General features: G+C 44.1%; 3 long non-coding RNA genes and 1 pseudogene across 3 annotated transcripts; 1 reads left to right on the top strand and 3 right to left on the bottom strand.

The window, feature by feature from the left end:
• Positions 1-1,019: 1,019 nt before the first annotated feature.
• LOC133375082 (uncharacterized) lies at positions 1,020-4,092 on the bottom strand. Its single transcript, XR_009760067.1, has 2 exons — positions 3,921-4,092; positions 1,020-2,004 (listed from the first exon to the last, which is right to left on the bottom strand). It is a non-coding gene; the product is annotated as an uncharacterized LOC133375082 (long non-coding RNA).
• Positions 4,093-14,054: 9,962 nt separating this feature from the next.
• LOC133374881 (uncharacterized) lies at positions 14,055-16,768 on the top strand. The gene is made up of 2 exons (XR_009760007.1): positions 14,055-14,205; positions 15,414-16,768. It is a non-coding gene; the product is annotated as an uncharacterized LOC133374881 (long non-coding RNA).
• On the bottom strand, positions 14,354-14,472 carry LOC133375277 (5S ribosomal RNA; annotated as a pseudogene).
• A 6,456-nt stretch (positions 16,769-23,224) lies between the features above and the next one.
• LOC133374882 (uncharacterized) lies at positions 23,225-27,140 on the bottom strand. Its single transcript, XR_009760008.1, has 2 exons — positions 27,051-27,140; positions 23,225-24,403 (listed from the first exon to the last, which is right to left on the bottom strand). It is a non-coding gene; the product is annotated as an uncharacterized LOC133374882 (long non-coding RNA).
• Positions 27,141-27,602: the final 462 nt, after the last annotated feature.

Raw genomic sequence — 27,602 nt, 5'->3', positions numbered from 1 at the left:
TACAACCGACATCCTTAGGAGCCAATCAGCACAAAAGGGGAGAATGTTAGCTACTCAAAAGATTGTTCTCAGTGGCTGACTCATGTTCTTTCACTCTGTTTGGCTCCAATCAGCAGGAAAGGACAAGGAAGCATGTTAGAAGACTCTTCTCAGTGGCTAACACACTCCCTTTTCATGCTGATTGGCTTGTAGGAGCCTAGAGACATAGGGACCCTGCTGGGACCCTGGTCCCCCAAAAATAAAGGGTTTAAGAACTCCCAAGACTCTGGATCATTACACCCCTGGCTGGGAGAGACTCCTGTCTGAATCCCCGAAGAGTTGCTGGTGTGGACAACATTGGGCTATATGTACAATGGTCTGACAGAGCAACAGGACTCAGAAAGGCGGCTCCAGACACTCCAGGAGCAAGTGTAGGTGGACCTGATGGTGCCAACTTCCTTCCACACTGAAACATTTAGCAACAAGGCATGTCAGTTTCTCTGGCCAGTCATTCTATGGAAATACAAGTCGTATGGAATGTAGTAACTTTGTAATAAAAGCTTAACAAAAAACCAGAAAGACCAACTTCCATGATTATAGATCTTTATTGGAGAATACTTAGAACACTAGAAAGGATCCTGGACACCAAGAAGAATATGGGGACAACATCTACCCAACTTTCACTGACACTTTGGTTGGCTGAAAAGAAGAAGAGGGGGAAAAAAATAACATTGGAGGGAAGAAGGGTGGTCCAAAGTGTTACACTGCAAGAGTCGGCATATCGACACCATTCCAGAAGGCTGGAAAGAGATGGAGAAGGAACTAAGGTCTGGCCATGTTGGAATGACAGAGAGGGACAGAGAGGCAACAGCAGAAGGTCCAGGAGCCAGTGGAGGTAGGCCTGATGATGCCAGCATCTTCAACACCACCACACTAAGAAACAAGGCAAATTAATTCCTCCAGCCTGTCGTTCTATAGAAATATACTTGTATGAAATGCTCGTGATTACAATAAAAGCTTAATGAAATAACAAGACCAGCTTCCATGATTATAAATCTTTATTGGAGAATACATAAAATGCAAGGAAGGACCCTGGGCACCAAGAAGAATATGGAAACACCATCTGTCCAACCTTCACTTATATTTTGTTGGATGAAAGAAGAGAGGAATCCATCAACGGAGTGAAGGAGGGTGCTTCGAAGCTTTGTGGTGCAAGGCATGTCAACTTCTCCCACTGAGCTCAAAGGAGCTCACTCACTGGAAAATGTGCTTAGGGCTGCCCCCTCCAGTAGTTAATTCACAGTAGTGAGATGATATAGAGAAAACCTATGGTGCTGGTGCTGGTGGGGACGTTCTTCTGCCTTCTAGAAGGTTCTAGACTTGCTTGTAATTCTGGAGTTTCTTTAGCAGCATCCCTTGTAGCACTTGGTCTGACAGTAGCCAGGGGAGCAACAAGCCTTGGGGCTGCAGCAAGGGGCATAGCAGCTGGGGGCGCAGCAGCATGGAGCACAGCCACAAGGGGGCAGCAGGAGCTGCTGTTGTTGCTGGAAGGGATGCAACAGATGATCATCGAGTCATCAGATGAACCATAAAAAGCACAACTCATCTTGTTGAAGAGAAGGCAAAGACTGCAGAAATTAGGTAGCTAACTAGCTAGCTAGTGAGCTAGCTAGATGCATAATTTATTTTAGTTACATGTCTTATTTTAGCTGAGCATTTTAATTCAGCTAGCCTTGTCTAAAACAGCTTAGACTGTGATTTCTCCATGTTGATGGTGGGCCGGAAGCTTCTGAAATGCACCACATTCTTCCACAATACCCTCCTTGGACATTTTTATCCCAGAGGGCAAAGGTTACTCTCAGGTACCGGAAAGGAAAAATGGAACTGACCCTTAAGGATGGATAGCTGAAGGTAGATCTGGAATGTGCTCACTGTTTCAACTTGTATCCCATTTGTGGCAGCAGAACAGCATTATCTCAGACGGAGTGTTTGTTTCTTCTAAAACACATTGAGTCGTGTCCAACGCTACTCATAAACAGACAGAGGATGTTGGTCCATTAGAGCACATGGGGCACTGCCCCACCAACCTCAATCTGCTGTCAGCCAAGCTTCATCTGTCTACCTTCTTACTTACAACCAATCATAGAATCACAGTATAGTAGAGTTAGAAGGGCCCTATAAGGCCATCTAGTCCAACCCTCTGCTCAATGCAGGAATCCAAATTAAAGCCTACCCGACAGGTGGCTGTCTAGCTGCCTCTTGAAGGCCTCCAGGGTTGCAGATCTTACCACCTCACTTGGTAAGTAGTTCCATTGTCATACCACTCTCCAGAAGGCAGTGCTACCTATCAGCTGGGTCTTAATGTTGCAAAACTCAGCAGAGGAAAGGACAGCAACAAAACTAGACTTAGCTGGCTCTGCCTGCCATGGGCTCTGGCTCTACCTCCTGTCTTCCTCTCTACCAATTCCAATGGGTATCAGCCACCACTGTACACAGAGAAGACCCACTGAAATTAACTTACATTCCTTAGTGCATCTACTCTGAGTAGAGTCTACTCCAGGTCAGGGGATTAATTCTGAGTAAGTATTAGCTTTAGATGCAAAAACATAGCTTGCAATAAGCCTATTTGCTTATGGAACACCTTTAAATGGAAATACTTTATGATTTTTTACACAGCATATACAAAAACTATGTTACAGATTTTTTGAGTTAGATTTATAAACTCGATATGACAGCCTGTAAGTATATTTTTGTCATATCAGAATAATAATTTGTCTTAGAGTCTGTTGTACCCTTTGCCCTTTATATTTTAAGCTGTTCTGCAACATTTGAAATTTAGCATTGCATCCAATGAAGCTGGCCAGCTAATAGTTAATTTTTGTGGGCTTTTTATCATGTTCTAATTGTTGTCAACTTTTTCATTTTTTATGAAATTGCAGTATAGAATTATTTTAATGAATAAACAGTTCAGCATAGAATCACTGAAATTAGGAGACTGTTTGTTTGTTTATTTCTAGTCCACACTCTCATAAGATTATATCAAGGTGGAACACAACATATACAAATAAAATCAGTTGAAAAAACACCACGAAAAGATCATTAACAAAGAAAATCAAGCATTAATAAATAAGATTGGTTAAAAAAAGAAAATTTAGACTGCAAAGGCCTGTCTAAACAGTATAGTTTTGAGAGATGAGTGAGTCATGCCCATTAATTTTAATGGACCTACTCTGAATAGAACTAACACTGGATACAACAATCTGAGACCCTAACCTCTAACTTAAGGTAAAGGTGTCCCTGCACTTATAGTGCGAGTTGTTTCCGACTCTTAGGGTGATGTCTTGCGACGTTTGCTAGGCAGACCGTATATATGGGGTGGGATTGCCAGTTCCTTCCCCAACCTTTCTTTACTCCCCAGCATATGCCGGGTACTCATTTTACTGACTGCGGATGGATGGAAGTCTGAGTGGACCTCGACCCCTTTTACTGGAGATTTAACTTCCTCCTTCCGTTGGAATCGAACTCTGGCCATGAACAGAGCTTTCGGCTGTGTTACCACCGCTTACCACTCTGCGCCACGGAGGGTCTAACCTCTTACTTAGACCTACTGAAATTGATTAACATGACTGACTTATGTCCATTCATTTCAATGGCTTTCCTCTAAGTAGATCTTCGTTTGATACCACACTTGGTTTTGGGAAAAAAATCCCCATTATTAACTGAACAAATTAAATAACTCTACGGTGAGGACTGTAGCTCAGTGGTAGAGTATTTGCATTGCACGCAGAAGGTCCCAAGTTCAATTCCCAGTGTGGGAGAAACTCTTTGCCTGAAGACCTGGAGAGCTGCTGCCAGTCAGTGTAGACAGTACTGAGCTAGATGGACCAATGGTCCACTTCAGTATAAGGCAGATTCCTCTGTCCCTATGGGATTGGTCTTACCTTAAGCAGAGAGAAGTCAACTGTTTTAGGCAATAAACCCAGAGGAGTGAAAGAGGGAGTCACCAGACTCAGAGACCTTTTATACAGCCCTGTGCTCCCTCCCCTTAGGAAGTGAGGCACCACCGTGGAACGGCAAAACCTTCATTAACCAGACAGCTAAATGCTTTCCAGATGCACCACCATCCAGTTTGGTTGAGTGTGCATCCCTTGCATTTTATTAAATCCCTTTCTGCAAAGCCATGTCATTCTTCTGCCCAGGACACACATGAAGGAATCATTTAAAAATAAGTATCATTGCAGGGTTCATTGTTAAGTGCTTCCGTCACAGTGACCTCCCCCCTGGCTAATGACTATAATTAGCTCCCAAAAGGGCCACCATCTTCTACTGGCTTAGTCCATCTGACCTCTACTGCTAGTCGTTGGGTTTAATTCAAATCACGTCTCTCATTATGAAATGTTTTAGTCTTATATATGATGAAAGAGGTCAACATCCCTACAGGAACACAGTCTACAGACCAGCGCCCACATGGAAGATTCATTTTGAACTGGGAAACTCTGGGGCTCTTTAACCATTAACAGCATCTGTCACAGTGATCCTATATAATTATTACCCAAGGAGCCACTGGTGTCTGTTTACTTCGCCCATCTGACTTCTATTGCCAGAGGACGATATGTATATATGAGAGAACTACGAGAGAACTAGAAAAGGTCCCGAAATGCAAAGATGTATCACTGAACACCAAAGTCAGGATCATTCAGACCATGGTATTCCCGATCTCTATGTACGGATGTGAAAGTTGGACAGTGAAAAAAGCAGATAAGAGAAAAATCTACTCATTTGAAATGTGGTGTTGGAGGAGAGCTTTGCGCATACCACGGACTGCGAAAAAGACAAATAATTGGGTGTTAGAACAAATTAAACTGGAACTATCATTAGAAGCTAAAATGATGAAACTGAGGTTATCATACTTGACACAACATGAGAAGACCTGATTCACTAGAAAAGACAATAATGCTGGGGAAAACAGAAGGGAGTAGAAAAAGAGGAAGGCCAAACAAGAGATGGATTGATTCCATAAAGGAAGCCACAGACCTGAACTTACAAGATCTGACCAAGGTGGTTCACAACAGATGCTTTTGGAGGTTGCTGATTCATAGGATCGCCATAAGTCAGAATCAGCTTGAAGGCACATAACAATTATGGAAGTCGATGTAAATGTAAATGTACAGCCTTCAAGTCAATTCCGACTTATGGTGACCCTATGAAGAGGGTTTTCATGGTAAGCGGTATTCAGAGGGGGTTTACCATTGCCTTCCTGAGAGGCAGTGAGTGTCCCAAGGTCACCCAGTGAGCTTCATGGCTATGTGGGGATTTGAACTCAGGTCTCCCAGGTTGTAGTCCAACACTCTAACCACTACACCACACTGTTGTTTATTTATTGATATGTCTATCCCACTTTTTCCTCAAGGAGCTGAAGTTGGTGTACATAGTTTCCCTCGTCTCCATGATATCCTCACAACAACCCTGTGAGATAGTTTAGCGGACATTTAGTGCTTTGACAGCTACACTTTGGAATTCCCTCCCCTTAAATATGTGCATTCTCTGTTATCTTTTTGGTGCCTACTGAAGACCTTCCTCTTTAAGTGAAGGCCTTATTGCAGTCCACATCTGTGCTGGGTTTATTTTAAAGATGGTTTCAAAAAAATTTTTTATAATTATATTTTTTCAGATTTTTTAAAGTTTTTTTTTAAGACGCTTTAAAGATGTGTTTAGTGTTTTAATACTTGTTTGCCACCCTGGCTACTTCTGGGAGGAAGGGAGGGATATTGTTGTTGTTGTTGTTGTTGTTAGTATTTAGTCAGAGTGGCAATGATTGGCTCAAGCTCACCCCAGGGAGCTTTATGGCTGAGCAGGATTACCACCCAGATCTCCCAAGTCCAAGTGTGACACTCTAACCACTACACCATGGATGGCTCTCAATGCCATCAACTATAATGAGATACGGTGCATCAGCCCTGACAAGCCAAAATATGAGACACAAGAACATGCAACTAATGGTGGCTGAAAACAGTCAACTTTCGGTTCTCTCTCATTTTTTCAATCTTTAGTTCCATTTGCCCAGAGCTTGGAAAAGTTACTTTTTTGAACTACAGCTCCCAACAGGCCAATCCAGTGGCCATGCTGGCTGGGGCTGATGGGAGTTGTAGTTCAAAAAAGTAACTCTTCCAAGCTCTGCATTTGCCTTATGTCCACATGAGTTAGTGGATTCCCCCCCCCCCTTGTTATTTCCAGCAAGGGCTATCATTGCCAGACACTGGAAGAACATCAATGTTACTACATTGGAATCTTCGGCCATGTCCGGACCAGAAATTTATTCCACTTCACACAGTCATGGCTTCCCCCAAAGAATCTTGGAAAGTATAGTTTGTGAAAGGTACTGAGAGTTGTTAGAAGAGCTTTATTCATGTCACAGAGCTCCAGTTCCCAGAATTCTCTGGGAATGAGGCTGACTGTTAAACCACCCTGGCATTTTATAGGCCATTTTGCACAATGTGCACATTTTTGCATGAATTTCCCTCAATAAAATTAACCTTTGTAGGCCATTTTCACGAATATAGGCAGTTTTGCATGCACTTTTCACTAGCACAAGTACTTGCCTGCCCATGTTTGGTTGGGAAACTGCATCACAATGTGTGGAGAAGTGTGAATTTAAAAGGGTAGTTGTGTCTTGGCTGGCATATTGGACAGAGTCACATCAAAAGGCAAACCAGATGAATTTCTCTCCCATCCCTAAGCATAGGGCATGCCAACCAATTTCATATGTGTGGTTTTAAACTGTGGTGCCTTTAAACTGTGTCTATTCTGGCTTGTAGTTAGTGGTCTGCATCCAATGTTAGTTCTACTCAGAATAGACCCATTGAAATGAGTCACCCTGAGTAACTCATGTCAATGGATCTACTCTAAGTAAAACATAGGTGTTTCTGCTGCTTTGAATTGTGTGTTTACTCAGCATTAGGGATGAGTGAATTAGTTTCACTCAACATTAGGGATGCAGGGGTAGATTTGATTCTGTTCACACTGAAAGCCAAATTTATCAAACCGGCACTTTTTGAAACAATATAAGAACTGAGATACAGCCATCCTTGGGGGCAGGGACGGTTCTAAAGGGTGGCCAGGTTGGGCACTGGCCTGATGGTCCCTGGAGCTACAGGGGGCCCCAGCCCCTCCGCTCCCCTTCCATGATCCGTGCCCCCCCACATCCCCCATGTCTCCTCACTTACCTGTCTGCTGTCTTTTACTGTTGCCCTTAACAAAGATGGCGGCCGCGGTTTCCCTAAGGTACTGAAGCCCCTGCTGCCATCTTAGTTGATGGCAGTTGATGCCATCAACTAAGATGGTGGCAGAGGCTTCAGCCCCTTAGGGAAACTGCAGCCGCCATCTTTGTTAAGGGCAACGGTAAAAGACAGCAGATAGGTAGGTGGGGGTGGGAGTGGGCTGCGTGCGAAAGCAAATGCGAACGCAAAAGCAAACACGCACACACGCCTGGGCCCAGGGCAAGCTGATGCCCAAGGGCCCCAGCATTCCTGGAGCCGGCCCTGCTTGGGGGCCTGGGTGCACATGCTGGGTTCGTACCCAAGGCTCACCTAGCAGAAAGGAAGTAATTTACTCCCCACCCTTTATTGGAGAGCCACAGAATGTGGCTGAATCATATGCCCAGGGGCCATCTAACCTACCAGGTTAAATAAATCCTCACCTTCCCGTACTTTCTGAATCTAGCTAATTTGTTTTGCAGTTCCTCCAGTTGTGTTCCATTAATAAATATAACCATTCTACCAATCTTTGTCTCATGAGTCTACTTTGCAGGTGCGGAGGCAATGGCCTTGTATTCTGGCTACCATCACTCAGGCTTGGGTGACTTGCATGCTAGATTACTGTAATGTGTTCTATGGTGGGCTGCCCTTGGAGTTTGTTCAGAAACGGAGGAGGGAGCAGTAATCAATTATTATCGTTTGTGCACTGAAAGCAACAACAAATACCTATTGCATTCACTGGATTGCTTTCCTTTCTGGATATAGGATGAATAAGCAAACACTGGCTATTTCCACTCCTGTCTCTGTTTCCTTTGTATTTCACTGACATCCTTATTCAAGAGTAAGCCTTGTTGAACTCAGTGGGACAGACTTCTGCATAGATACATATAGGATGATGCTGTAGGTCTCTTAACAACAATGTTCTTCCAATGTCCTTATTTTTTTTAAAAAAAATAGTCCACTGATTGCCTTCTGGTGACAAGTGAGAATTACTGTGCTCTGACCTGAATATGGCTTGAATCATCCACAATATGAAGACGCTGTTTTTTAATGAGAGATGTGGAGTAGGTCAATGAGTGCAAGTCGGATGGACAGTGGAGGGACATGAGACCTGATGGTTAATGAAGACTCCTCCATTCCATAGAGGTGCCTCATTTCCAAAGGGGAAAGTGGATGGAGCTATATATAAGTGTGTGTGTGGGGGGGGCAAGAGCTTCTGATTCATTCAACTGAATTTAGTCCTCTTTACCTGCTTAACACGGTCAGGTTCATCCATTGAACTCTGTTTTGTGGTGGACAGATACAAACCATGGAGGCTGGTGCCCATTGGGACTGGTGGGGCAGAAGGCAAGAAGCCCAACAGTGGGCAGAACCAGAACCAATGATTGGCAGAGCTAACTTATCTTAATTTTGCCCCATACTGCTTCCTACTAAGCTCTATAATGGCAACACTGAGACTAAGGAAGAGGAAGTTGACAGTCATGGCCACCCTTTGGACTGGATGTAAGTAAGAAGGCAGGCAGATGGGGGGCCCATTGAGGTTAGTGGGGCAGCACCCCATTTACCCTAATGGACCAACTTCCATTAGATACAAATGAAACAATATAGGTGCAATGATATCAAAAGACTTCATCTGAGGTCTGAGTGGCTGGAATCCCAAATCCTAATGACGCTTGCTTACAAATTAGAAAAGATGATTCAAGACTGAGCACCTTCTTAGATAAGTTCCAGAACTCTGATCTAATCTAGCATTGACTCAGGGTTTGAAAAAAGGGTTTAACCTTAAATTCAGTTCTCCACATTACTGCAACAATTTACCTCATGGAAATCCTCCAGCATTTTAGTGCAAATGTCTCCTAATAAACACATTTTTGTAGGCAGTTTTCATGAGGATATTTTTTTAAAAAATAATAATAAACAGATTGCAAATTGCTGCAGAAATGCGGAGAACTGAATTTAAGGTTAAAAAATATTTTAAAAATGAGAGAACTTAAACTGTCGCATTCTTCCATCCCTAACAATAGCAGAAGTCTATATTATTTATTTATTTATTATTTATTTATTTATTTATTTATTTATTAGGCTTATATCCCACCCGACTAGCAATAGCTCTCTGGGCAGTGAACAGCAGAAAAATACAATAAATACAATAAGAAAAACAATACAGTGCAAAAATCCAATTAAGTTATATTAAGTTAAAAAGTACAATTAAAATGCTTTGGGAAAGAGGAAGGTTTTAACTTGGCGCTGAAAAGATGACAATGTCGGCGCCAAGCGGACCTCCTCGGGGAGACTATTCCACAATTCGGGGGCCACCACTGAGAAGGCCCTAGATCTTGTCACAACCCTCCGGGCCTCAGTGTGAGTTGGAACCCAGAGGAGGGCCTTTGTAGCAGAACGTAGTGTACGGGCCGGTTCATAGCGGGAGAGGCGTTCCGACAAGTATTGTGGGCCCACGCCGTACAGGGCTTTATAAGTCAATACCAGCACTTTCAATCTGGCCCGGAAGCATATTGGTAGCCAGTGCAAGCGGGCCAGAACAGGTGTTATATGCTCGGACCGTTTGGTCCTTGTCAACAGTCTGGCCGCCGCATTTTGCACTAGCTGTAGCTTCCGGACTGTCTTCAGAGGCAGCCCAACATAGAGCACATTGCAGTAATCCAAACATGAGGTTACCAGAGCATGTACAACTGATGTAAGGTCCTCCTTACCCAGATACGGGCATAGCTGGGCTACCAACCGGAGTTGGTAGAACACATTCCGAGCCACCAAGGCTACTTGAGCCTCAAGCGAAAGGGAAGAGTCTAGAACGACTCCCAAGCTACGAACCTGCTCTTTTAGGGGGAGTGTAACCCCATCCAGGATAGGATATATATCCATCATCCGATCAGAGAAACCATCCACCAACAGCATCTCAGTCTTGTCAGGATTGAGTCTCAGTTTGTTAGCTCCCATCCAGTCCATTGTCACGGTCAGACAACGGTTCAGCACATCGACAGCCTCACCTGAAGAAGATGAAAAGGAGAAGTAGAGCAGCGTGTCATCAGTGTACTGATGACAATGCACTCCAAATCTCCTGATGACCGCACCCAACGGCTTCATGTAGATGTTAAAAAGCATGGGAGACAGAACTGACCCCTGCGGGACTCCACATTGGAGAACCCACGGTGTCGAGCAATGTTCCCCAAGCACTACCTTCTGGAGACGGCCCACCAAGTAGGAGCGGAACCACTGCCAAGCAATATATCTTATTGCTACCAATGCAGGCCACCAAAAACTGAAGCAGTGAAATTTGTCTGAAGCAGAAATGAGAACACTACTCAGAAAGAGGGTAAATGTCACCCAACCCCCTCCTTGACCATTGGACATGTTGTTTGGGGCTGATTGGAGGACATCATCCAAATCATCCTTCCTCAGCTTGATGTTCACTAGAATTTGCTGGACTACAGCTGCCATCATTCCTGACCACTGGCTGTGGACCATCCCAGATGTTGCTGGCCTTCATCTTCCATCATCTTTGTCCATTGGTTATAGAGGGTGTGACTGATGGGAAGTGAAGTCCAACAGCAACTAGAAGGCTCCAGGTCAAGGAAACCTGACTTAATCTACGAAAGGCTTTTTAAAGGATTAAACTAAAGGCTGAGGCAAAGAACCTGATCATTATTTAAGGAGGCAGGTTGAAAACTTTTAGGCATTGAAGACAGCAAGATGAAAGCAGGTCATAAACCAGGAGATCTGGAAAGCCATTTAGATGGAGGTGACATTCCCATGGATTATTTTTTTCTCCAGCACTTTGATTTCTTGGCACAGGGAGGACAAACCTGTGGCTTTCCAGATATTGGTGGACTCCAGCCATCAGTCAGCATGGTCAATGGTCAGGGACAATGGGAGCTGAGTCCAACAACATCTAGAACAAGGATATCCAATGGTAGCACCAGTCATGGTTGAGTGGTGTACATTGGGACAGGTAGGATGAAAGGCAGGGAGCCCAACAGTAGGTGAAGCCAGAGCCAATGACAGATGGAGGAGTCAACAAATTCTAGTTTTGCCCCCATCCTCTTCTCAGCTGAGTTGTACACAGGCAACACTGGAACTAAGGAGGAGGAAGGTGCCACAGGCAGTGCCACCCCCCTGGACTGGTTGTAAGATGTAAGATAGTTGTTGGGGCAATGCTTCATTTGCCCTAATGGACTGACCTGTCCTGGGTGGAACCTTCTGGTGTTGGACTCCAACTGCCATCAGCCCCACCAGCATTGGACAATAGCCTGGGATGATGGAAGTTGTAGTCCAGCAATATCTAGAGGGCCATATGTTCTTCCTAATCCATATCTTAACATTTGGAACTCATGGGAAAGAAGCAAGAATGGACCACTGAAGGAGAACATGCAGCCCACCAGGAGAAGATGTGCCTCTTTGTCATGCAACAAAGTGCAACGAGAGCAGATGAAATGAAATCCACCAATTATTTATTTTATTTCTTTCATTTATTTATTATTTTATTTATATCCCTCCCTTCCTCCCAGTAGGAGCCCAGGGTGGCAATTAGTAAAACCAGGTTGGGGCTGATGGGAGTTGCATCCTGTGAATATCTGGAGGGCACCAGATTGGTGAAAAATACTCCAGATGTTGCTGGACTATAACTCCCATCATCCCTAACCATTGTCCATGCTTGCTGGCGCTGATGGTACTCAGATCCCAGGAACATCTGGAAAGTCACAGATTCCTTACCCCTTGCCTTCACCAGCTGTCAGCATCTCTCATATTATTTCAGGCAAGGGCCTTTCCCAGCCCTGCTGCAGAGGGAGCAGCACGACATCTTAGCGATGGGGAGGGAAGGCGGGGCTGAAAAAGAGTTGAGATGTTTTTTGTGAACCTGCCTCAAGAGATCAGGGGATTTGTGCTTGCATAGCACAGGGTCTACCACTGAGCTATGGCACCCTATATTCCAACACCTCTTCTCAGGTCTTCGATCAGGGTCAGGGAATATGTGGCATTCCACATGCTATTGGGTTCCAGCTCCCATCAGCCCCAGCCAGCACGACCAATGGCTGGGGATCATGGAAGCTGGAATCCAGCAACATCTGGAAGGCCAGAGGTTCCTCGTTCCTCCTTTATATGAAGACATTGGCTAAAGTAGGATCTACCACATTCTACTGTCACCCCTTGACAAAGTTCTGTTGATCTAAACTTACCTTATTAAGCAGTGGGAAACGGTGAGGAGGAATGGATCTTGTTGAGCAAATGAGGAGCTTTGCCAATGGGGGCACCTTTTATGCACTCCCTATGAAAGTGAGATACCATCATGGAACGACAAAGCCTTCCTTAACCATCAACACGCTCGTTGTCTTGCAGCTCCTGGTGCTTAATCCACACATCTCTGTTAACACAGAGAAAAAGGTCTTTGTATTGTGGATGATTAAAGTTGTATTTAGATAATAACACTGTAATCCTCAGAATTTACCAGGAGGCATAGAGAGAATTATTTCCTTTTTTAAAAAGGGAAATACATTGGGGTCTTTTATTGTTATTACATTTATATCCCACCTTTCCTTCAAGGAGCTCAAGGTGGCATACATGTGTCTCTCGCTACCAATTTTATCTTCACAACAACCCAGTAAAGTAGATGAGACTGAGAGACAGTGATGGGCCCAAGACCACCCATAGCCGAGTGGGGATTTGAACCCTAGTCTCCCGGGTCCTAGTCCAACATTTTAACCACTACACTACTGGGCTCCTGCTGGGAGGAAGGGTAGGAAACAATAAATAAATAGACAGACAGACAGACAGACAGACAGACAGACAGACAGACAGACAGACAGACAGATAGATAGATAGATAGATAGATAGATAGATAGATAGATAGATAGATAGATAGATAGATAGATAGATAGATAGATAGATAGATAGATAGATAGATAGATAGATAGATAGATAGATAGATAGATACCACAATGGCTCCACTGTGGATGTTGTGGGATCTTCTCATTGGGACCTTGTGACTAAGACTCTGTGGACCACTAGTGGTCTGTGAGCTCCATTCCGGTGGCCTGTGACATGTCTGTATTAACTATTGATATTAACTTTAATTGAATTTTATTACTTCCTTTATTCCTGATATCATAGTACAATTTGAATTTTACTGAAATTTATATCTGCCTGACTACAATAGGCAGATAGCTTATTAAGTGGTCCACACAGACCCTCTGCAATTTTCAAGTGGTATGTGTGGGAAAAGAGTTTGGGAATTATGGCTCTAAACAATATACCCCACCATTTGGATCCCTGCATTGAGCAGAGGGTTGGACTCGATGGCCTTATAGGCTCCTTCCAATGCTACAGTTCTATGATTCCATGATTGTCCAGTTGGAGTCCAGTAACATCTGAAGGGCACCACTTTCCCCCCCACCTGTTTTAGACATTGATACTTACAATTACTATTGGAGTAGGAAGACCTCTGGCCACAAAGCTCCAATGGTCGAGGACAATGATGTATTAACCCAATGCAGAGTCAACAGCATGCGAGGAATAATGATGCTCCTTAGTCATGGGGTCCTCATGAGGACAACACTGGAGCATTCACATCCTTCCTTAGGATTCATTTTTTCAACATTAATCCTCCATGCACCTTCTGGACTTGGAATTGCAGTGTTGTTAACTGACGATCATTTTAATCACACGCCATAGGGAAATGCTCTTTTAATGAGAAATGGTGATTGAGTTAAAGAGCATGAGCTGGAGCAGTGGCAGAAAAGGAGGAAATGTTCTTTGATGATGAATGAAGAATGTGGCGTTCCATGGTGCTGCCTCACTTCCTAGTGGGAGGGTTTAGAAAACAGTATAAATAGTGCCCCCCATCTCCCAAAGTTATTCATTGTTCCACTTGGGATCCTTGTTGCTCTTAGCTTCAACATCTCCAGAAGATCATTGTTCCACTTGAGTTCCTTGTTGCTCTTCGCTTCAACCTCTCCAGAAGGTAAGTTGTATCTGGTGGGTCATTGTTGTTGTTATGTGCCTTCAAGTTGATTATGACTTATGACCCTATGAATCTTTATATATGTATATATATTCATAGGGTTTTCATGGTAAGAGTATTCAGAGGTGGCTTACTTTGCCTTCCTCTAAGCCTACAGCACCTGGGATTCCCAGCCAGTCTCCCATCCAAGTACTAACCAGGCCTGACACTGCTCAGTTTCCGAAATCAGACGAGATCAGGCATGTTCAGGGTAGTATAGCTGTAGGTGGTGGGTCATTAGTGAGTGTTATTTTTGGGTCAGGGATGGAGAACCTGTGGCCCTCCAGATGTTTTTGAACTTCAGCTCCTGTCCAACATGGCAAATGGCCAGGGATGATGGGAGATGTAGTCCAAGATCTGGGAAGGCCAAAGTTTCCTCATCCCTCAAGCAGACTATATTGAAGATTAGACAATGCTGAGTTTAGGGATGGGTGAAAATTTTGATTCAGTTCATATTTCAAGCAGAATTTATCAAATGCACACTTTCTGAAACAATCTGAGAACTGAAACATGACCATCCTTTGCAATTCTCATTTATTAGAATTTTGGAATGCAGTTTGCCAACTAAACAATATTTACAAAAGTGTATATATTAGGGGAAAGTTTACATAAAAATGAATACATGGGTGAAGATAACATGCAAAAAGGTATGATGTGATGAGAAATGGCTTGGAAAAATGTATACCTTTGTCAAAACTGCCTACAAAGTGTGTTTATTTGGAGAAATTCACACTAAAATGGTGGAGAATTTTATGATTTTTTTTTTAAAAAAATCATAGATCACTGTAGAAATGTAGAGAACTGAATTTAACTTTGGAAAAATGAGAAACTGAGAAAACCGGAACGGAGGGATCTTTTCACAGCTTGGAAAAGTTACTTTTTTAAACTACAACTCCCATCAGCCTCAGCCAGCATGGCCACTGGATTGGGCTGATGGGAGTTGTAGTTCAAAAAAGTAACTTTTCCAAGCTCTGCTTTCCATCCCTAGCTGAGTTTGTTGTTTTCAGAACAGAAGGAGGTGTCTCAAATGCTGGCGACCTCCTTAAATCAGGCTGAATTTTAAAGAGTGCTCATCTCAAAATCTCAGAGTTGGTTAATCTACATATTTATGTTTTTTGAAAACCCATGCTGTTCTTTCTCTCAGTAACCCCCCTTTTTTTCCTTCACAGAAATGGGCAGTTGTGAATCTTGCTGTGGCGGTGCCGAAGACAGCACCATCATTTGTGTGCCCAACTCGCGTTCCAATGGCGGCTGCCAACCGTGTGGCGGCTGCCAACCGTGTTGCTGCTGCTCGCCGTGTTGCTGCTGCCAGCCATGTTGCTACTGCCAACCATGTTGCAACTCCTGCTGTACTCCCCAGTGCAGTGCCCAGTGCTGCAGTACCCAGTGCAAGCAGTGCTAGTGAGGCTGACCCGGCCCAAGGGATGATTTTGTGTTGCTGAGTGGTGACAAAAAATTATATGATGCCTTCTCAGGTGCAGCCGCCACCACCCCCATTGCCACTCCAGGTGTGGCTATTCCTCCCCGTGTTTCCATACTGATTGCAGACACTCTCCCCTGTTTCCATCTCATGTGTAGCCCCTCTCCCCTTTTTCCATCTTGGAAGCAGCCACTCTCCCCTTTTTCCATCCCAGATGCAGGCACTCCCCCATTTCCATCCCATGTGTAGCCCCTCTCCCTCTGCTTCCATCCTGGATGCAGCCACTCCCCCCCCCATTTCCATCCCATGCATGGCCACTCCATCCTATTTCCATCCTGGATACAGCCCCTCCTTCCTGCTTCTGTCCCAAGTGCAGCCCCTCCCCCTACTTCAATCCCAGCTGCAGACACTTTCACTGGTACTGGGTGTGGCCACATGCCCCTTCTGCCATTCTTCATTTTGTCCTCCTAGATGTAACCATTCCCCCATTGCCATCCAAGATGTGGATACTCACTCTCCCCCATTTCCATCCTGGGTACAGCCACTCCCCTTCAACTTTTTCATCCCAAATGTGCCAGCTCCCCCCCCGATGCTGGGCAGCTATTCTCCATCTCCTGCAGCCAGTCTCTCCTGTCCTCCTCTTCTGTAACAGCTGTCCTTCCCGCTGTCACCATTCCAAATCTGGTTACTCCCCATCCTGTTGGTCCCATTGCACTACCTGCTCCCACTTCTCCAAGTCCTGCTTCTCCTTGTGCTGCAGCTCCAAACGCAGGAATCTTCTTCAGGCAACATGCCAGTTTCAGCAGAAGGTAACATGGAGTGGAAGAATTCAGATCTGCCACCGGCCAGACCATAAACACTGGAATCATAACCAACAGCTATCTTTCCGTGGAAACAAGAAGACCTGCCAGTTCACTTCCAGGTGTCCCTTTTGCTAAGTTGGATGCTTAAAGCTTTGCAGCTGATTCTATATTAAATTACAGATCCTCCCTCCCTCCTCTTCAGTCACAGGAACAAAAAGACTTTATGCGACCTATCAGCTTCTGTTTTGTCTCAGTCTGCTATTAGAAACACGCAACACAATAAAATATTGAAACGAAGAAATCTGTGTATTGTTGTAGAATGATGGGGTTGTGTGATGGTGAGGCCTCAGAGAGCCATTGGCTGCACTGCCCCATGTCACAAACAGGGTAGGCACGAGACTGGGCACTTGGGCACCAGACTGCTATGGGCCTGGGTGGTTGTGGTACTCCCCTAGACACACACACCAAAGCAGCGGCCACTGATTGTAGAACAGGAACTCTACCCTCCCAGCCCATGCCCAACCAGACCATCCTCTGGCTCTGGGCCTGGTCACAGACATAAGTCCAAAGGATTTATGGCTATCATTAACTGAGCACCTAGGAACTCCAACTGTTGGCTAAGTGCCTTTGATCCTAGAGTTGGATAAGGGGAAAATGGAAAGGCCTACAGAAGCAGTGGAGAAGCTTTTTCAGAAGAAGACCACTCTTGGTTCAAAATGAACATCCTTCTGGCCAGGGATGTTTTATAAAACCTAGGGCCACATTTCCTTCTAGACAACCTTCCAGGGGGCCACATGTCAGTGGTGGGCAGGGCCAAAGGCAAAAGTGAACAATGAATGCAATTTCACCTTTGTATGGTAGGCTAGTTTGTACTCTCTCTCTCTCTCTCTCTCTCTCTCTCACACACACACACACACACACACACACACACACAGAGAGAGAGAGAGTTGGCTGATTCACACAGCTACTTACTGTGAGATTGGTGCTACTTGCATCCCATTTAATTTGCATGATTCACATGACATTGCAGGCAATTAGCAGCTATCACACAGTTTTTCCGTATCAAACCAATGTAATTTTAATGCAAAAAGGAAAGGAAAAACCATCTCAGGTTCGCTGTGCTCCTCTGTGTGCTTTACCTCAATATTTTTTTTTTAGTGGGCAGGCTCTCTTATGCCCCATCACCCACTCCCCCTCTCTTTGCCACCCAAAAAAGTTGCCTTTCACTCACTCCCCTCTCTAATCAGTTTCATATAGTTTCATGTTAATTGCACCCAAACAGAGATGTGCAATTGACAAGAAACAATGAAACTGACAAAAAAACCTCCCCTTCTCCATTAGCAATATTTTTATTTTTTATTTTTTATTTTATTTAATTTATATACCGGAGGGAGTAAACATGTAAAATTGGGGGTGGGGCCACAAGGAAACAGTGATACCAAACCTTTCCAGAGGAATGCCAACTAGTGTGAAAGAAAAACAGTGATCTGAAGGTAGGAAGTGTGGACTTTGAAAATCTATCACAATGGCAAAAGCTGTGTTTTTACTGAATGAGCCCAGAGAAAGAGAGAGAGCTCTCTGTATCCTCCATCCAGGTAAGCAAGAGGCATCATTAGGGTTCAATTAGACATCCCAGACAGGAGGGAAAAACAGTTAAGGAAGGTGCCAAGCAGGGCAAGTGATGGGAGAGAGGGGGTAGCCTGGAGAGAGTTCCAAAGACCAGGGAAGCCTGAGGTTCCCCACCTCTGGCCTACTGAATTTTGGGTAGAAAAAATACTTGAAAGATGAGAAGACAGAGTCCAGAGGCAGAAAAGTCTGATGAGTGGAGTATATAGGAATAAGGGGTGAGGAAGAATTGGCAGAGGCCGTGATCCAGTGGAACAAAAGGAAAAGGGGAAACTCTGGGGAGGAAATCTGTTTCCTTTGCACTGCAGAAATTTTTGTCTACTGGTATCTAAATCCACCTGGATAGAGCCTTCATCTGTGCCAATGTTCTTCAACCTTAGTCCCTAGATACTGTTGGACTGCAGCTCCCATTGTCCCCAGCCAGCTCACCCAATGGTCAGGGATGATGAGAGATGTAATCTAGCTGCATCTGGGTACCTGAAGCTGAAGAACACTGCTCTGTGTGGGATGACTATGCTGCAGACCTAGCCTCCAGGACATGTCCTGTTTCTCATTGAAGGTATAAACAATCTTGGCAGTGCCAGTTCAGATCCCAAGTACTTATGTATTTGGGTGTTGTATTCAGGAAAAAGAAAAGAGGAAGGAGGAAACTCAGGGTGCTTCAAAACAGTATTTACTGGGAGCCTAACACCCAGTAATTCCTGTGCATAGTAATTTGTAAGAATGCCTCAACAGAGACAACCCTCCATTTTTGAACCAAAGCCTGGCCAGCATTTAGTGGACTGGGAAATGGATTCAAGACTATGGGTTCTATTCCATGCTTGTCCTACCCAGAGTAAACACAATGGAGTTAATAGACATCAGTAACAGGTTTAATAATTTCAATGGGTCTACTCTGAGTAGGGATGGGTGAGAATTTTGATTCAGTTCACATTTCAAGCAGAATTTATCAAATTCACACTTTCTGAAACACAGCCATCCTTCAAAATTTGCATTTATTAGAATTTTGGGATGCAGTTGGCCAACTAAACAATATTGACAAAAAAGCATATATGAGGGGAAAGTGTGCATAAAAATGAATATGTGCATGAAAATAACATGCAAAAAGGCACAATGTGATGAGAAATGGCTTGCAAAAATGTGTACCTTTGTCAAAACTGTCTACAAAAATGTGTACCTTTGTCAAAACTGTCTACAAAAATGTGCTTGTCTGGAGAAAATTGCACCAAAATGGTGGAGAATTTTCATGAATTCTTTTTAGAAATGTGGAGAACTGAATTTAACATTAGAAAAATGAGAAACTGAGAGAAACTGAATTGACAGATCTTTCCATCCCAAAACAGTTCTAATCTTCTTTCTGGCCTGCACATCCCCTATCAGAGCTTGAAAAAGTTACTTTGTTGAACTACAACTCCCATCAGCCCCAGCCAGCATGGCCACTAGATTGGGCTGATGGGAGTTGTAGTTCAACAAAGTAACTTTTCCAAGCTCTGTCCCCTATATTCTCCTTGTGATCTGAAGATTTGAGTTGATCATCTTAGGCCAAGGGCCAGTGCTTTACCTCCACCATCGGAGGCAGTGTGCCTTTGAATACCAGAAGCTGGGAATCATAAGTAAGGAGAGCATGGTGGTGCTCAGGTCCTGCATTTGGGTTTCCCAGAGGTATCTGGCTGGCCACCTTGAGAACACACATGAAGGGCCATAGCTCAGTGGTAGAGCATCTGGTCAGCACACAGAAGGTCCCAGGTTCAATCCTCAGCATTTCCAGATAGGGCTGGGAAATGGTTCATACACTGCTGCCAGTCAGTGTAGACATTACTAAGTGAGATGGACCAATGGTCTGACTCTGCATAAGGCAGCTTCTTATGTTCCTAGCAGAATGCTAGACTAGGTGGGCCATGGGCCTGATCTGGTAGGGTTGTCCTGGTGTTCCTTTGTGGGGGATCTATGGGCAGATGTTGTTGGGCTCCAATTCCCATCAGCTCCAACCAGCATGGCCTATAGCTAGGGATGATGGGAGTTGGAGTCCAACAACAGTTTTGCTTTGTGATTTGTTAATGTATTTTATTGGATGTTGTAACTGCTGTTTTTTGTAAATTGTATTGTTTTTATTGATGTATTTTTATATTTGTGTTAATTTTTTTTTTTTGTAAGCCGCCTTGAGGGCCTTTTGGCCAAAAGGCGGGGTAGAAATAAACAATAATAATAAATAATAATAATAACATCTGGAGCATCACAACCTTGTTTATCAGTACATCATAACCTGATGTGTCTAATGTGTCTAATGCTTCATTGGAACCCTACAACCCCCATCTCTCTGATTCCAGGAAGATTTACATTCTAGGGACTCTTGTTTTTCCCTTCACAGAGCTACCAACTCCCAGCACCCTTAACAAACTACAGTTCCCATGATTCTTTGTGGAAAGTCATGTGCTTTAAATGTACACTGGATGTGCTTTAAATGTATGGGGGGATCTTCCCTCGTGCAGTCCACATGATTTAATCTTTGTTACATTACTAAGAGGCATGGCAATCTGGGAATGAAGGTCAGATGCATTAAGCCAGTCGTAAAAGTCAGAATCACAAGCAAAGTGAAGTGCATTCACCAAGAGGCTGAGTGTCAAAACACCCCAATATTCCTCTTCTAAACACAGACCTGTAGCTGCCTTTGGGGCTAGCCTAAGAATTACCCTGTTATTATCCACAGACAGCTTAATTGTGCATCCTACCCTATGCTACCAAAACAAAACAAGTAAATCAATGTTTGCCTGATGAGATGTGGATCGAGTCAAAGAACATGGAACGGAAGCTGACGGATAGGGAGGAATTATCATGGACAGAGAGCATGAGACCTTCCACATGCTTTTTATCTGACATATGTAAGAACATAAGAAGAGCCTGCTAGATCAACCCAATGGCCTATCTAGTTCAGCATAGTGTTCTCACAATGGCCAACCAGATGCCTCTTTTTGGAAGCCCACAAGCAGGGCCTGAGCGCAAGAGTATTCTCCCCTCCTGTGGCTTCCAACAAGTGGTATTGGAAGCATGCTGCCTCTTCATAACTTCCATTTTCTTATCATTTTTCATTTTCATTTGCGATCACTCATGGCCGAGTAAGATTGTCTTCCAAGATAAGGTCTTTAACAGTTGGTCCGTATGTGACTGTGGAGGTCAATTCTGGGTCCACACAGCCTTCCACAGTGAGGACATAGGTTTCTAGATGGAAAATGGTTGCACTGAGGATTTGTTTGATGTGCCTTCAGCTTAGCTTGTTTGTCCCTTTCGCCCTGTACTCGTGCTTCTTCAAAGTCCACTGCACCTTTGATAATAGCTGACTTCCATTTGGGACTTTCATGGGCCAAGACTTCCCAGTTCTCGATGTTCATGTTACATGTTTTTAGATTTGCTTTAAGAACATCTTTAAACCTCTTTTGCTGTCCATTGACGTTCTGTTTTCCATCCTTAAGTTGGGAGTAAAGTAGCTGCTTTGGAAGATGGTGATCAGGCATTCGAACAACACAGCCTTTAGAGTGCTTTTGTGATTATTTGCACCTTCTTTGGAATAAAAGCTGGACTTTCTGGTTATCCAAGTGGTGTTCACGCCCCTCAGGCCAGCTGGGTCATGGGCTCTTAATTTCCTTGAGAACTTATGATGAGCAATCAAGAATGTGATCTAACAGGCTCAGGAGGTTCCTTGAATTTCTTGGAGGGGAAAATGCCCCACCAAGAATCAGGGAAGACCTAAAGGAGGGGTGGGGAACCTGTACTCCTCATGTTGCTAGGCTACAGCTCCCATCATCACAGACTTAGTTTCTAGGGGAAGGACCTCAGTGACAGAGCACCTGCTTTGGGGTGAGTGTAAATACAGACAACCATGAACCAAATAGTGTCTTGCCCTGGTGTACACATACACTCAGTTCCATCAATCTTCTGTGTTGTCCTGCTGAATGCTGATGGGGAGAGAACGCATGCCTGTGCAATGTCCAGATTAGATTAGCCCAATTCATTGGACACAGGTCACTGCATAAGAAGTGTTTAGAATCTCTGGCCCCATCGACACCATACATTTAAAGCACCATGATACTGTTTTAACAGTCATGGCTTCTGTCCCCCAAAGAATCCTGGGAAGTGCAGTTTATGAAAGGCACTGAGAGTGATTAAGATATCCCCTATTCCCCTCAAGGAGCTACAATTCCCAGAATCCCCTGGGAAGAGGGATTGACTGTTAAACCACTCTGGGGACTGTAGATCTATGAGGGGAATATGACTAGTACTGTGATGCTATGATGTCAAAATGGTTGTGTGTGTGTGTGTGAGTGTGTGTGTGGCCTCCCAATAATTTACCACTCCCCAAGTCAATAACCCCACAAACCACAGGATTAGCTACTCCTGTGTTGTCACCCTGGGTTCCTTTGGGAGGAAGATTGGAACAGAAAATAAATAAGTAAATAAGTCATCATCATCATCATCATCATCCTGCTCATTCTGTCTAACCACCCTGGGCTTCTTAGCATAGTGGGACTGAAGTGTAACAAATAATCAAAATCCATGTGTGGTGGGGACAGGCTGAAGTTGTGAAAAGGTGAGGAAAAGGTCTTTGGACATGCTCAAGGGAATTCTGTGGTTTTGTCAATGAATCCCAAGCTGTGGTCTGAAGGCACATAAGGCCAGCACCCTGCTGAAGCTAAGCAGGGTCATGTCTGGTCAGTGCCTGGATGGAAGACTGCTTGGGAACCATATGTAAGCCACCTTCTGGCTGGTCTGTGACCGAAATAAATATTGATATATTGATATGTAAGCCACCTTGAATTTTTTTCATTTAAAAAAAGGCAGGATATAAATGTAATTAATAATAATACAGCTAAATTTATGATTTGGCTTTATTTGGGGTGAAATGCGGTATGACAATCTCACTGTGGAAATTGTCCTAATTAGGGCTATACTGTAGGCAGCTGCTCTCTGCTGTGTCAGACCATTGACCCATTTAGCTTAGCATTGTCTTGTTGACTCAAACTCCCAGTAGCTCCAGCAGCCAGCATGGCCAATGGTTTGGAGGCAATGGGGACTCTAGTCCAACAACATCTGGAGGGCACTATGTTGGCTACCCCTCAATTAAAGAAAAACAAGAGTGTCACAGAGAAATCAGAAATCTGTATTGTTCAACTGAGGAGAGACAAGCATCACGATGATGTGGAAAAGTAGTCTGGTTGGCTTCAGGAAAGCAAAACATGAATAGTCATATTTTTCAATTTGAAAGTTCAGATGCTCAAGGGTCAACACTAAGACTTGAATTCAAAGAGAGAGATCCAGCTAAGTCATACTCAGAGAGTGGACCCATTGAAATCAATAAGTTGTATCCTATTGAATCATACTCAGACTAGACCCTTTAAAATGAATGGATATGACTGACATAAATTGAAAGCCTTTAAGTTGATTCTGACTTATGGTGACCCCATGAATAGGGTTTTTCATGGTATTCAGAGGGTGTTTTCCATTGCCTCCCTCTGAGGCTGAGAGACAGTGACTGGCCCAAAGGCACCCAGTGAGCTTCATGGCTGTGGGGGGATTTGAACCCTGGTCCAACACTCTAACCACTATGCCACACTGGCTCTCTATGACTGACTTAGGTCAATCAATTTCAATAGATTTACTTTGAATATGACTAACATTGGATGCAACCCCATTAACTAACTTGAATCCATTGATTTTGATGGGTTTCCTCATATGACTAAGCTGGATTTCATTCAGAATGCTGACAATGCGACATCTGTATATATCAAATGCAAGTGAGGGGGGCAAAAGAACTCAATTACCAATCACGGCCTCAAGACGTGAATCATGCTTTCGGTGACAGAAAAGTCCAGGCCTTGGCAGCCAATTTGAGACTGGATGCCCAACAAACAATTTAAAATTTGCAAAGTCCATATTTTTTTTTTTACAAAAAGTTAAATGTTCATCATTTCTGAATTTGAATGGAATCCTTTGAATTTAAAATGTCAGGATGCTGGAATGGTTGAGCTGGATGAATGCTTGGGTTTCTGAAGGCCAGAATGGAAGTTCCTCTTCAGCTCTTCACTGGATCATATTGGAGGGGATATGCACCATCCTGTTTACAGCCTTCTTGAGGTGGAAGGCAGTGCGGTGCAGGGTAGAACCTCCCTCCCTGATAAGGCCCAGGAGCGCCACCTTGAGGACAGCTAGGGTTCGGCACACAGGCTGTATGTCTGTGGGCTTCATAACAGGAGTGTTCATCATTTTGCTTTTTGCAGTGTGCACAGCAGCAGCCCATCTTTCTGTAGCTGAGGTGGTGCTGAAAAAAAGAATGGACATGATTTGGGGAGAAGATAAATAGAAGCGTAGGGAGTTGCTTTAAACTGAGTCAGACCATTGGGTCTGTCTAGCTCTCTACACTAACTGAAACAGCCTCACTCCTGAGTTTCAGACAGAAGGTCTCCCCTAGCCCTGCTTTGGGATACTGGGGGTGGAATCTGGGACCTTCCCCATGCAAGGCATGCCCATGCTAAGTTCCTTGGAAGAAGTATAAGCAATAAATACATAAAGCAATATACTGTGTGGTATAAATTACTGAGCAACCATGGGTAAGTGTATAGCACATCTCTCTGCCTTCCATCCGTCAGGAGGGTTGCTAAGAGGACAAGAGGGGATGACTAGACACACCAACAGCTGAAGAAACCCCTTGGAAGAACACGTGAGATTAAAATGGAAATCATATTTAAATAATAGACATCAGTTCTAGGCAAACGAGTATGCACACTGGCAAAGTTTCTGTTAAACAGAGGCTGGAAGACCACCTGTCGGAGATGCTGTGGAGACATATCTACTGAATTTAACATACTTTCCAACTCATACCCTATTAGTCTAATTCCACGTAGGTGCCTTTCTGAATGTGGCACTTGGGCTGTTGGTGGTGAATGTGCCACCTGTAGTCTCACAGATCACCACTGGAGGTCAACCTTGTCCACCTAAAGGCCTTAAGAGTGGAAGGTTAAATCCACCTCCTTCTCCTCCTCTTGTTGCACCCTGGCTTGTTACTTCAGAGCTGAAGGACAGAGCTGCCTCATCCCTTAGTCACCTCCCACCAAGGCTATATCAAGAGTAGCCAACATAGTGACCTCCAGATGTTCTTAGACTACAGCTTCCAACAGCCACTGTCAGCATGGCTATTGCTGAGAGCTGGTGAAAGTTGTAGCACAATGACACCTGTAAGGCATTGACTCCTACTGAGTTAAATACAAGCAGGCTGAAAATGCAGGTGAGAGTCTTCTAGCCACTTGTGGGATGCATGGAGCTACTCAGGAGTTAGGACACATCTCAATCACCCTGACATCAGGTTGCAAAGACATTGTCTAACCCTCACAGAGCTGCTGGTGCTGCTGACGGTGTTGGAGAGTCTTGCTCAACCTCATTGCACACATGCTACACCACTGAAAGTCTTTTTTGTGCCATCTCCTGCTTGGGATCATAGGGTTTTGAATCACAGGCCTAGCAGGAACACCTTTAACAGAGAAGATAAGGACCTGCTGGATCAGGCCAATGACCCTTCTTAGTCCACCATTCTGTTCTCACGGTGGCCAACTAGACGCTAATTAGGGGAAGTGCACAAGCAGGACATAAGCGCAACAGCAACTCTCCCCACTTGTGATTCCCAGCAACTGGTATTCAGAGGCATCCCACCTCTGACAGTGGAGAGAAAATACAGCCATCAGGGTTAGTAGCCACTGATAGCCTTATCCTCCATGAATGTATCTAATTCTCTTTTAAAGCTGCCCCAGAGGATCTCAGCCCCTGAGCTGCTGAAGGCTGTGTGAGAAAACCTGCACTTCAGTTGTTGAAAAGCCTTAGCCACTCATTCTTATACATAAAGGTCATTTTTTTTGAAGGGGGGACATTTTCTTCATTCTTTCCTATTACCATAACACACTGGAAATAAAACAATTTCAAAAATGAACCTGGTGTGCCCAGTTCATGTTTTCTACGCAGTATTTCAAGCATTTGGTGTTATGGACTCTTGGAACCTAGCCAAGCCCCTCATATAGGGCCTAGACCTCACAAGGAACCTTGCGTATTGATATAAGCTTGACAGAAGGAGTCCTTCTATTACCACAGACATGGAAGACCCGTGGCCTTCCAGATGTTGCTGGACTCCCAACTTCCATCATCGTTGACCATTGGCCGTGCTGGCTGGGTTTGATGGGAGTTGGAGTCCAGCAACATCTGGAGGACCATGGGCTCCCCACCCCTGTGTTACACTTCTGTAAGTGCATTTAATATGTGATCCCTGATTGGTAGGGACATGTGTCTATGACAGGGGTGGGGAACCTGTGGCCATGCATCAATCCTAATTGGCATGGCTAATGGTCAGGGAACCAATAATAATAATAATAATAATAATAATAATTAGGTGCTTGTTACCCAAGGTCTCCAAGTGACTTACAGCTTTGTTAAAAACAAAAATAACTGTACCATATAAACAAAACAATGAAACGACATCAACAAAGAGGAAACTGGCAGCATACTAATAACACAATAACAGCATCTCAGTCCCTCAAATGCCTGGGGTGGGGTGGGGGGAAGTATAAGTTTTTACCTGGCACTGACAAGATGTCAATGATGGAGCCAGGCAGACTTACCTAGGGAGCATATTCCACAGTTTGGGAGCCACTACTGAAAAGGCCCTCTCTGTTATCACGACCCTCCGAGCTCTCTCAGAGGAGAGACCTGGAGAAGGGTCTTAGGAGAAGATCTAAGGGTCTGGGTAGGTTCATGATGATGAGAGATGGAGCCCAGCTACATCCCCAAGCTGCATCAGGAGAGCTACAGGTTCCCCAACCTTGAGTCACAGGAAGACTCCTTATACTAGAGGAATAGAACATCCAACACAAGGACACACACACACACACACACAAATAAGAAAACAGAAATCCAATCAAGCTCACCCTCTACAGCAGCTGTGGAGCAGAAGACCAAAGCACTCTGAGTGAATTATTTGGACAGGAGGACACCCATCCTTTTTATATGGTACCCTGTCCTTCCTCCAGGACGTGAAGCATCCTCTCAAAATGAGAATGACATTATGCACTTTAACCCAAACCACACCAATCTGTATTGCCTTCATCTAAACTTTGAGCCTTGGCTCATTATTTTAAATGGAATGGCAATTTAGATCTTATTATGAACAAAGGAACTGGCTGATATACTTATGACAGCTGTCCACTCCAAAATTAGAAAAGCTCTCCAAACTGCTTTTTTTAGGCCTTCTGTGCAATAATTTGTTAATCTATCAGAATCCAGAATAGAACAGAGTTGTTTTTTTTGACAGCCAGATATTTATCTACAAGAGCAGCATAAGACAACAGCTTAACTCTCAATGTATGTAATCATCAAGTGTGTACTACACTGGGGAATTTCTACCAGTACAAAATTCAGCAACATCTTAGAATTTTAGTTTCACTTTTTGGAACCCTCTCCATCAGACGTAAGGGACCTAT

The sequence above is a fragment of the Rhineura floridana genome, chromosome 22 (genome assembly GCF_030035675.1).
Source record: "Rhineura floridana isolate rRhiFlo1 chromosome 22, rRhiFlo1.hap2, whole genome shotgun sequence".
Lineage (NCBI taxonomy): Eukaryota > Metazoa > Chordata > Lepidosauria > Squamata > Rhineuridae > Rhineura > Rhineura floridana.
The sequence above is the reverse complement of the archived record's forward strand: the minus strand, read 5'-3'. Positions and strand labels throughout refer to the sequence as shown.